The following is an 11,892-nucleotide window of genomic DNA, read 5'->3' as shown; positions in this document are numbered from 1 at the left end:
AGGGTTGCTTGCCTTTTGCAGCACTAGTTGGAAAAGAACAATGGATGTTGGAAACCATCTTTCATCAGCATGATTAGCAATCTTAGTGTCTCCCTTAATTGTCAGAAGTCTCATCTGCATATTTTAGCTTCCTCGTCCTCCTAATCTGGAGATTAACAGAAGTTTGCTGTCACCATCTTTTGTTTAGAACTTTTCAGCATGCTGGGCTGTGGGTACCAAATTGCTTGTGTATGATCCATGATACAGAGGCAGTGTTCAGAACTCACTAGAATACCTCACCTTTCCTTTTTCATTTTTTTTCTCCTATTTTCTATCCCTTCCCCCACCTTTAAAATGATCCCACAACTGCCAGCCCCTTTAAATTGTCTGAGGGGGATTTTGATGCCACAATCTGGCTGACTCAGCTGTCAAATACCGCTTGGAGGATGTCAGCAAATGAAGTGCACTCATTTAGTGCCAACGTTCAGACCATGTGTGCGAGGCTGCGCCTGTTAAGGTCACGTTATTGCATGAGAGCAACGTACCATGAATGATTGGCATCCTTCTCTTTGTGCCATTGCAGTGTTTGGCAAATCTGTCAAAACATTGTATGCTGGCTTGCTTGGCTTGTAATTCTAAATTAAAAAAAAAACAGTAGAATTACCATTCATTATATTTTTAGAAGCTGTCTGGATTTTTCTCCAGGAATTCCAGTTTTTCTTTCATGTCCCCAAAGAGGTACACTTTAGGTTATTTGGTGACTCTAAAACGACCCCTTGTTGGTGTGAGCGTCAAAGAGCCTGATGATGGATTGGGAAGGTCCTTGCCTTGCACCCAGTACTGACACGACAGACTCCAGTAATAATAATAATACATTTTATTTATATAGTGCCTTTGCCATGCTCAAGGCGCTTCACAGAGTCTTAGAAAAAACAGCAGGGTATATGTAACATTGGACACAAATATTTTCCTGAATAGAACAATGAAAACAGATAACAAAGCATTAAATAGAATAAAGGACAATAAACCAGAGTAAAATACTAAATTTAATACTAAAAGAAAAACCTAACAAGTAACCTAATTTGTGATATAACTATATAACAGACACACAAATTATCCTGAGCCCCTGGACGGAGAGATAAACTGAAAGAAAGGGCAGAATGTTAAGTTAAGTTAAAAGCCTTCCTAAATAGATGAGTTTTAAGTTGTTTTTTAAAAGAATGAATGGAGTCAGCTAATCTCATTAATTTCAGGATGTCATTCCAAAGTCTGGGTGCTATGGAGCTGAAGGCCCTGTACCACTGCATCCTTGATTAAGAAGATTTAAGAATGATATCTTGTGTTGCCTATAAAATGTATTCACTCATTTGAAAGTTTTAACATTTTATTATGTTACAACATTGAATCACTATGGATTTAATTTGGCCTCTTTAACACTGACCAGTAGAAATAGGCTCTTTAATGTTAAAGTAAAAACAGATCTCTGCAAAGTCATCAAAATTTTGGCAAACATAAACACAAAAAAATTACTGAAGTCTTCACCCCCTTCAATATGAGACACCCAAATCATCACAGGAACAGCCAATTGGTTTAATTGGTCACCGAATTAGTTCAGTGGAGATCACACGCCTGGATTGTAGGGGTCTCAATTGAGTGTCACATAATGGCATCTTACCTGGAAGGTCCAAATTGTGGTGAGCCAGTATGGTGGTCTAACCTAAACAATGAACGCAAAAGAAGCCTCTGAGCAAAACTGGTCAAGTTTAACCTTATTTGTCATTCAAAACCTAATACAGCAGTGCTTAGCAGACTGAAATTGTGTCACTCTGCCCAGTTATGTGCAAGAATAGACAACAAAAATTAACAAGAAAAATAGTTAGAATAACAACCAGAATTATAAGATTAAACAACAGAGACTCTCTAACATACTGCACTATATTAACAGACTGACCATTGTTTAAGAGTCTAATGGCTTGTGGGATGAAACATTTACGAAATCTGGCAGTTACGCACCATTTAGTTTAGTACCACTTGCTGGAGGAAAGAAGAGCAAACAGTTCACTGTTGAATTGAGAGTGGTCTTTGATAATGTTGGTGGTCTTGTTTTGGCAACTGTTTGTGTAGAGATCCTGTATGGGACAGAGAGACGTCCTAACTATTTTCTCAGGCACTCACACCATTCTGCAGGGCAGTACTGTTCACATGAAACCTGACAGAGTTGTTTTGCATAGAAAAATGGGGAAAACTGCAGTCTAAAGTCTGTCATGGCTGCCAAAGGTTCATCTATTAAATACTGACTTGAAGGGGGTGTATACTTGTGTGATCAATTATTTCGAGTTTTATCTATATATATAAAAATGGAATGGGTGGGTCGTCGGGTGGGCCTTTTTTTCATTCCGTCGTTTTTTCGACGTTTTGAAAATGTAGAATGATTATTTGATTTTTTTGTTTTTATTTGATCGTGTCTATGTAGCCGCCGTCGTAATAAAGTATCGCTAAAATCGTCATTTATCGTAATTTATTTTTGACGTATAACGTCGCCGTCGTCGAGGTCAGTGATACCAGTGCAAAAAATCTGCTTACGGTTGAAAGACACGCCCTACTCACTGGACAGTTAAAAACACCAATCAAACTAACGATGACATCAAGTATTACCCAATCAAAAGTAGGAAAGGAGGCATCTTCATAAAATGCGTGTGGGATGATTTGCATGAGACGCTGCTTTAAAAAAAAAATGATAAAAAAAATACGGGATAAATCCCGTCCAGTATTGATTCAAAATGGGACGCGCAATTTCATTCTCAAACGCGGCACGATTCCGTATTTTAAAGGACGGGTGGCAACCCTACAGTGCCAGGTAACCACCCATACAATCACATTGTGATTCAGACTAGGAATGCAATGAATGTAATTACCCCGATCTACATACAAGGCGAAAGTCTTGCAACATTCAAAGATGATGGTTTGGGATAAGTACACCATACAACATAAAAGAGCTTATGAAGCCTTGAACCGAAAAAAGCAACATCTCAGAGATCGTAAAAAAAAAAATAGGAGCTAATGTCGTTTTACTCGCTGTAGATTTTACTCAAACATTACCAGTTATTTCACGAGGGAGACCAGCACATCAACTCAACGCGTGTTTAAAATCCATGCTTCTCCCACGCTCGGTTATATGTTGCGTGTTCTCGGGTAGGTGCACCAAAAAATGTATACATTTAAGCATGTAATGGGCAAACAAAAAATGAGGTATACCCAAAGGCACAGCAGTAGTACTTAATGTAACTTTACTTCTTAAATGTTAATGTTTTACTGTTTAATAATTTATACGCTTCTTATATGTTGTTCAAATTCTTTTATCAAAATACCACTGACAGCGCAATGCACGATAACATCGAGTGAATACACCATACGCATCCGCCCACGGCTACCCTGCTGTGCGCAGATAGGACTTGATTGTACAATAAAATAAAATAAAGATAAAAAGACTAAAACAATCATCACCCATAAAGCGGATAGTAGACGTGACGTACTATATGTGTACCACATTTCAACTGTATAGGTGAAACGGTTTGCGAGCTACAGGTCATTTAAAATCCTGGACAGACACACAAATTGCCATGGTAGCAAATTACAGAAGAAGATTTTACTGTTTAATAATTTACGAGCTGTATATACCCGGCGTTGCCCGGGGCAGAAGTAACCTAATCGGTCAAACACTTACATATATACCAAAGTAAACCTAATCGGTCAAACAGTTACATATATAAAAAAACCGAACCTAATCGGACAAACAGCTTCATATATACAGAAGCGAACCTAATCGGACAAACAGCTAATCTATATACATAAGCAAACCTAATTGGTCAAACAGTTACATAAATACAAAAGCAAACCTAATCGATCAAACAGCTTCATATATACAGAAGCGAACCTAATTGGTCAAACAGTTATGCATGTGCAGAATGATTTTACAAACATTATGCGTGTTAACAATCATTAAAAAGAAAAGATTGAGGAACTGTTCTTCTATATGTGATGAAGCCACTAATAAGACAGATTTTTTTCAGGACCCAGCTGTTTCATAACTAAACTACTGCCACCCCAAAGTAATGCCTAATAGTGGTTTTTGGGGTAGCTGTGGAATAAAAAGGGTGTTTTTTAGTCAGTAAGAATCTGACACTACCCTTCAGTACGGGCTGAAGGGTGCCTATGTAAGGTTTTACATCCTTCCCGTATGGAAAAAAAAACATAATAAACTTTTTTTTCATCATTACAGATAATCTCAGTCAAATCGAAGTACGCATTCTCAATTTATTTTTATTTAATTTTTACTTTTTCACAAAGCCATCCCATGCCAATTTGTATGAATAAACTTTTGCTAGAGAGTTAGCAAAAGTTTATTCATGCACATATTTTAATACGGATAATCTATCTCTAATCAAGGTTCTCATTTTCATTCTAATTTAAAATAATAATAGATACTCATTTTTTTCTTCTGTTTTAGAAAAACCAATCTATGCCACCTACGTCTTCGTCAAGTCAGCTTCATCCAGCTTCATCACATATAGAAGAAGAGTTCCTCAATCTTTTCTTTTTAATGATTGTTAACACGCATAATCTTTGTAAAATTATTCTGCACATGCATAACTGTTTGACCAATTACGTTCGCTTCTGTATATATGAAGCTGTTTCATCGATTAGGTTTGCTTTTGTATTTATGTAACTGTTTGACCAATTAGGTTTGCTTATGTATATAGATTAGCTGTTTGTCCGATTAGGTTCGCTTCTGTATATATGAAGCTGTTTATCCGATTAGGTTCGCTTTTTTTATATATGTAACTGTTTGACCGATTAGGTTTACTTTGGTATATATGTAAGTGTTTGACCGATTAGTTTACTTCTGCCCCGGGCAACGCCGGGTATATACAGCTCGTATTTGTAATAAATTTATATTACTTTGCAAAGATATGTTATTACATCAACATTAAAAAGTATTTTCAGAGCCAAATTAAATCCACTGTTAATGCAACAACAAAATCTGAAAACTTCCAATGGAGTTAATACTTTTTATGGGTGCTGCATGTTATGTTATGTTATGTTATGTTAACCTGCTTTTCTATGCATTTTGAATATGGTGGGTATGTCCTTCTAAAAGTACCAACCAGGAAGTCAAACTGAAAATGAGATAAACATCAAGACACCCTAACATGTCCCGAAGTGACAATTCAGAGACTTTGTCATATTTAAACATGAAAACCATATGTATTCTGTTCAGTAACCAAGCTGAGAGCGCTCACCAATTTATTCTCATCTAAGCTTTCAGTCCCCAATGACTCTGCCATCCATTGCCATAGGAATACTAAATTAAAATGACACACTTAGTGTCGAGGTATTCAGCTACAAGCTCAACAAGAGGACTGTGCGCAGGTCTGTCAGGACCCTGAATGAGCAGCCATGTCCTTGCTTCCTTCATTCCACTGCCCCATCTTTGCTTGTAGCCACTGGAAGACTTTTAACTATAATGACCAGCAGATTCAGTGGTATAGTATAAAGAGGTTGCTGCGACAGATTATTGCCATTATTAATTAAGGCACTATTTAACAGAGACCTCCATGCTAACACCTTGCCACAATTTCATCCTTTTTCTTTTGCAAGTGTTCACTGAGTTCTACACCATGAAGACTTCTTGTGCTTTAACTACGTGGTTTGACTTTTACTTTGTCTTTGACAGACTTTTGAGCATTGACGAATCGGACCAGTTTTCAACTAGTTTTTGTCTCAGCTTGTTTGGCCACTTTTGAAAAAGATTGGGAGGAGATGATGGGACAATTTTGCTAGTTGTTAACCAGTTAAGATTAGTAGACTAAATGGTTTCCTCTTATTTTTCTGCCTTCCAAGGGAGAAAAACCCTGAACTGAAATTTGACGTTGTCAGCCACCATGACAAGCTGAACTCCTGGTGGTCCTTTGGTGCTTATATTTGGCAATTGGCAGGCAGTTTAAGCATGAAAAAAACACAATATCCTTTATTATTCCTATATTATTTTAGTCTGTGGTAAACTGTTCTCTTTATTCCTCCAATGTGACAAGGTCCTGGTCCTGTATGGGTTAACCCAGTGTAACGGTGTACTTGCAGCCACCACAGAGGCTGATGTTGGTAATGCACAGGGAATGCAGTGTGGATTAGGTTCAGGGCATGTTGAAAAATGACATTTTCAAATCTCCTTAACCCAATGCACCCATCACAGTGACGCAGTGGTAGCATTGCTGCTTCACAGTAAGGAGACCAGGGTTCACATCCCAGGTCCTTCCTGAATGGAGTTTACCTGTTCTCCCCGTGTCTGCTCCGGTTTCCTCCCACAGTCCAAAACCATGCAGGTTGGGCAGATTGGCAATACTATGTCAGTCTGACATTTGTGGCAGAGCGACGGGCGCTGAGCAGGCTCTTGTCAATCATGGAGAATCCACTGCATCCACTAAACGGTATTATCTCCAGACATAGGAGCAGCTTCAGCGACAGACTGCTGTCAATATCCTGCTCCACTGACAGACTGAGGAGATCGTTCCTCCCCCACACTATGCGACTCTTCAATTCCACCCGGAGGAGTAAACGTTAACATTATACAAAGTTATTGTCTGTTATACCTGTATTTTTATCACTCTTTAATTTAAAATTGTTTTTTATCAGTATGCTGCTGCTGGAGTATGTGAATTTCCCCTTGGGGATTAATAAAGCTATCTATCTATCTATCTATCTATCTATCTATCTATCTATCTATCTATCTATCTATCTATCTATCTATCTATCTATCTATCTATCTATCTATCTATCTATCTACTAAATTGGCCCTAGTGTGTAGTTTGTTTAGGTGTGTGTGTGTGTGTTTGCCCTGTGATGGACTAGTGTCCTGAGTTTGTTCCTGCCTTGCATCCTATGGTAGCTGGGACAGGCTCCAGCACCCCCCACAACCCTGTTCAGTACTATGCAAGTTAGAAAATGACTGAATGACTTAACCCAATTCAGAGGTACAGGGCATGGGTTATCCTGAAAGCAAAGCAATAAACAATCTTGAAATATGCCAGCCCATCAGATACCCAGACAGGTCCAGTTTAGAATCACCAATTAGCCTAACACACGTGTCTTTAAGATATGGAAGTACTTGAGGAAAAGTCTGCTCAGGTACACAACACCATATCCAAGAGGCATCAATGCCAGCCACCATACCATTGTGCTGCTACACATTGTAGTACAATCAATTGCATATGGTAAAATCTGACTGGAAAGCTTCCATACACAATGTATTGCGATAAGAATGGGATTTAGGTGACACAATTGATGAGGTTTTGCCATCAGTAGGACTTCTGGTTTTTCTAGGGCCATTAGAGAGTTCATGCTTACTTGAGAGAACTGCTGTGTCCAGTGGAGGTTCCCATGGCTCCATTTGCTGAGCATTTGAGAGAAGGACTATGTATCCCCAATCTTTTGTAAACTCCTTAATAAGGATGCTGCTTCATGTAGGAAATTCATTGGAACTTTAGAGACCTTCAGAACTCTACTTGATGTTATTTTTAAAATGGACTGTACTCATTGAATTTTTTTCTAATACAAATTGTCCATGCAGCCACTCAGTGGCTGTCATTTCTTGCACACACAGGAGCTCTCCCCTAAGATGTGAGACACAAGCAAACCTGTTTGATCGTGTTGAGGCTAGTCACAGAGGACTATGACTGAGTCACTGGGGTTGTCACACCACACGACTGGTGTTCATGGGTCACAGGTGCACACGGTGACTGTCCACACTCGCTAAGGTTATGAAAATGATGGCTATGACTGAACATTGCTGGAAACGTATTGTGGTGTGACAGGGGCTTACGGCTGGCCCTTGCTGCTGTGTATGTATATCTGAGTGCCAACCCTGCTGGGTGTTGTTTAGGCACTGACACAGCCAGTATCTCTGTGAGTAAGCTTTCCTGAACACATCACGACAGGTAACAAAAATTTCAGTCCTCTCTGCAACCTCCTGACCACACAGATCTTATAAAACTGCAGGTCTCCCCCTCCCCTGTCACACTCTCACTCTCTGTGTCTTCTGAAAAGCCATTTTACAGAGATGAAACTTGCACATCTCCATGGAATCAGCACACAGCACGAGAAATCATGCAAGCAGAGTCGTTAGGACACAACAAAAGCATTCGGGATGTGCTTTGTGCTGCTTTCAAATGAGCGCCCCTCAGGGTGTCACTAATGCACAAGCCTGCGGTTCAGAACCAGTGACGCTTGGGCCGTGGTGGAGCAGATTAAGACTCTGAAATGAGGAACAAGCGGAGGTGTGAGGCAGATGTGAATAGAACAATGTTAATGTGCTATAAACAAGAGTAAGTGATCACCATGGACAAATTTCTACAGCATATTGATGGCATCACTTATCGTAGGAATAATAAGAAATGGAGATAACAGTTCTCTTTGCAATCATTTTGTGTGAATAGACACCCATGGAGCTTGTCAGTACCTTCAAGTTTTCGGTCCTCTGCTTCTCCTTATACTGCTGCTCTGCTCCGCCTCCTGTGTCTTGAACACACCTCCTTTTGTGCTGCATGATTAGCATGTCCCCACCCACTTCTAAATTGGGCTTTTACTCATCCTTCCAAGAGTCAAACACTGGAGAAAATGAGAGAACGGACATGAATAAAAGTGACCAGCTTGACATTAAGGGGAGCATATGAGACCAATCAGGACACCAAACTGGAAAAGATTCACAAATCCAAGTGTTCTCTTCTACACATTCAGTATAAGACTGACAGCCCAGTATGGAAGAAACCATAACTATTACCTGTAATACCTCAGTTCTAGCAGGATCTGAACATTAAATTTCATCTGAAATGTTGAACTCGGTAAACATAATGGCATCTCACTGCCTCTCCATGAAAGAATTTAGAAAACTGGCACGTACCTAGCACAACTGGATTATTGAGTTTAGAGGTACAGGGTCATTATTTCATTATATTTAAACAATGACCTTCAGAACATGTGATCATTAGCAACATTAGCATGATGCCTCAATAAAGGAATCAATGAAACTCACACTGCCAAATGATAAATGTACAGTAGCTACTGCCATCAAACCCATCTACAGTGGGGCTCAGGGTCTTCGAGCAAACCTTGACTGTATTTGGATACAAAGACATTTTAACTAGAGATGCTAAGCTGCCCTTTCAAGTCTGATAGAGCAGGGCTGTTTGAGTGTGACTGACAAGCCATCGTTAGAGCCCTTGTTCTCTGTTTTCAGGGAAATCCTGGTAGAGTATATACGGTAAATGGTTTGGAGAGATGGGGCCTCTACTCTACTGCCGCTATACTCTACTACTAACCCCGACTCAATAGTGTTAGGAGTCCATGAGGCAATCTATTTTATATAACATCTCTCGTGTCCAGGAATCGTCACAAGGTGCTTTAGAAAGCAAACTTTAAGGCAGCAACATTTTCTGTTTCATCAGAACATTCCACTCATCCAACATTTGCTACACTATATAATATACAGTATGCCAAACGTATATGGACACCACTCCAGATTGAGTTGAGGTGTTTCATTGTTAACAGGCGCATAGAGTTAAACACAAAGCCATGCAGTTTCCATTGACAGACATTGGCAGAAGAAAGGGTGGTAATAATAATAATTCTTTTAATTTATATAGCGCTTTTCTCATCACTCAAAGCGCTCTCCACACAGGGAGGACCCGGGAAGCAAACCCTCAATCTCCTTACTGCAAAGCAGCAGCACTACCACTGCGCCACCTGTGGTACTGAAGAGATCAGCCCCCTTAAACGTAGCACTGTCATAGTATGTCACCACTGCCACAAGTCAGTATGCAAAATATCCTATTATTCTGAAGTGGAAGTGTCGTGGAGCAACACCGGTTCAGCCACAAAATGGTAGACTATGCAAAGTCACAGAGCAGGGCCACCAAGTGCTGAAGCTCTTAGTGAGTAAAAATCACTCTAGTCTATTGCATAATTCACCACACAGTTCCAAATTGCCAGATTCCCGGAAAACAATACCTTCAAGACTGAATAAGACTTACTGTAAAGTTTGATGGTCTGGGGCTGTTTCTCAGGGTTTGGTCTAGGCTCCTTGGTCCCAATGAAAGGTAATGTTAATGCTACAGCATACAAAGACATTTTAGACAATCAGGCACTTTCAGCTTTGTGACAACAGTTTGGGGAAGGCCATTTTCTGTGCATAGGGAAAGACAGGTCCATAAAGACATGGAAAGACTATGTGTGGCCTGTACAGAGCCTTGACCTCAACCCATTGAACATATTGCTAGCCAAATCTTCTCGTACAATATCAGTACCTCACTCCACAAATGCTGTTTTGACTGAATGGGTGCAAATTCCCATAGACACATTCCAACATCAGGTAGAAAGCCATTCCAGAAGAGTGGAGGTTGTTATAGCTACAAGGTGGTGGGGGGGGGGGGGGGGGGCTTCAACTCCATATTAATGCCCATGGTTTTGGAATGGGATCTCCAAGAAGCTCTTATAGGTATGATGTTCAGGTGTCCACAAACTTTTGCCCAGCACATACATACATTCTCAAAACTGTTTAATCCAGTTCAGGGTCACAACAGGCTGACAACCCTGGGTGTAAAGTGAGAAACAAACCAAGACAAGGTGACAGTCCATTGGAGGCATACTATTGCACAAACCTACGCTGGGGTCAAATAGGAGGTTCTAGTTAACCTAACCTGAACATCTTTGGGGATATGGGCAACTAGAATACCCAGAGGAAAACCAACTTGGACACAGGTAGAATGTGAAAACTCCACTTAGACAACGACCAAGTTCTTGATTCAAACACAATACATGCTGTAACATCCATGAAACAGCAGCAATAACCACTGTCTTGCTTGAATCCACTTCAGGGAACATTTGGTAAATTAGAGCCTATCCTCGCAGCTCTGAGCACAAGGCAGGAAATAAGTCTTAACAGTCTGCTCCTATACAGGGCAAAATTATGATTGTAGCTTACCATGAAATGCATACTTTTGGGATGACATCCATTAAGCTTCAAAGTGTCTCCTGGAGCTGTATTCCCAAAGAGATTTCATCCATCCATTCATTGCTCTATTTTCTGAACTCATATGCATCTTTCATGCTTCCCATCAGAATTACCAGACAAAAAAAAATTAAAATATTAGTCTGACCTTTAGTAGAACTTGCAAGAATGTTAAAGTCAAGAGTATATTTGTCAAAGGATGCAAATATTGTTGAAGAGGTTACATAATAAAATGTGTACAAGTTAAAACATTTAATAATTAAGAGATAAGATGGAGCACCCTTAGATATACTGGTGTCCTGTCTAGTAATTAATCCTGCCTCGCACCTTATGATTGCTGGGACGCACTCCATCTGCCCTGTGACTTTGCTCTGTATAAGCGTGTTAGGAAAATTCATGAACGAAATGGATATTAGCGTTTGGCTCTGTAATAAAATTCAAACAATATACAATGCATCCCTCCTCCACCAAACTTTACAGGTGGCACTATGCAGTACAATAGGTAGCTTTCTCCTGGCATCCACCAAACGCAGATTCTTCCATCAGGTTGCCAGATAGTGAACCAGGATATTTCACTCGAGAACATGTGCCCTGTGCTCAAGGATCCAATGGCGGGGTGCTTTACATCACTCAAGTTGACATTTGCCATTGTGCACAGTGATCTTAGGCTTGTGTGCAGCTGTCTGACTGTGGAGAACCATTTCATGAACCTCCAGACGCACAGTTCTTGTGACAAAGTTGCTTCCAGAGGCAGTTTGGAACTTGAATGATGCCAAAGAGGTCTACCACTTTGTGGCTGAGGTGTTATTGCTACTGAACTCTTCCACTTTACAACAATGGCACTTACAGTAGAC

Source organism: Erpetoichthys calabaricus, chromosome 14 (assembly GCF_900747795.2).
Source record: "Erpetoichthys calabaricus chromosome 14, fErpCal1.3, whole genome shotgun sequence".
In the NCBI taxonomy this organism is placed as follows: domain Eukaryota; kingdom Metazoa; phylum Chordata; class Cladistia; order Polypteriformes; family Polypteridae; genus Erpetoichthys; species Erpetoichthys calabaricus.
Note: the sequence above shows the minus strand (reverse complement) of the source record.